Here is an 829-nt window from a genome sequence, read left to right on the forward strand (position 1 = left end):
GGGGAGGAGGAGGGGACCGGAATTTGTCCCTACGCTGCAGCCGCTGCCACCGCCCCGGGCGCCCGCCAGGGCTGGGTCGGAGCTCCTGGCCCGAGAGGCGGTGAAGGCAGAGTTTGAACTCTAGGAGTCTCCGAGACGTGGGGCGGGGCCTAGCGCCTCTAGTGCACTCTTGTCTGACCCCGGATGGGAAACTGAGGTTGGGATAGGGAGGGGACCTCTGCTGGGGGTCTTGGTCCGGCGGTTCCCGGGCGTCGCCCCCTCCCCCCAGGTTGGCGCCAAAGGGGCTGCGGGGTGGGGGGGCAAGGTAGCGGCCTTCAGGCCACCCGCTGAGACTCCGCCCCTCTGCTTTGGTCAGGTCGGGTCTGGGGAGGGGGCGCAGAGGTGACAGCCAGCCGGAAAGGCTCGGAGGATCTCCTGCCAACACGCAGCCACGTTCCCACAAACTTCCGTGTCATGCGTGGAAGTGCCGAGCACCTCCGAGGCCCAGAGAGGGGCCGGCACTCTGACCAGTTCCTGAGCGCCCTCCGGGACAGCTTTGTGCCCGTTGGTGACGCTACCCCGGGGCTGCAGGCCGTGCACCCAAGCTCCAACCCGGGAAGCCCTACTGAGGCCGTGCCCCGGGCCGGGATGCCAGGGTGAGGGGAGGGTCCCTCCTCTGCGGGGATCCCTCCTCTGCCTCGTGTGGCTCTCGGGGCCTAGAAGTCCTCGCCACTCTACCCACTTCCCGCCTAGGCCTAGCTCGGCCTGGGCCGGGGCTGGGGCCCGGGCGGTGGAGGGTGGGTCTGTCAATCAGCCGCCGCCTTGCTGCAGGTCCTAGGTCTGGCGGGGC

This window comes from Fukomys damarensis, unplaced genomic scaffold (assembly GCF_012274545.1).
Source record: "Fukomys damarensis isolate Sample0158 unplaced genomic scaffold, DMR_v1.0_HiC HiC_scaffold_16, whole genome shotgun sequence".
In the NCBI taxonomy this organism is placed as follows: Eukaryota; Metazoa; Chordata; class Mammalia; order Rodentia; family Bathyergidae; genus Fukomys; species Fukomys damarensis.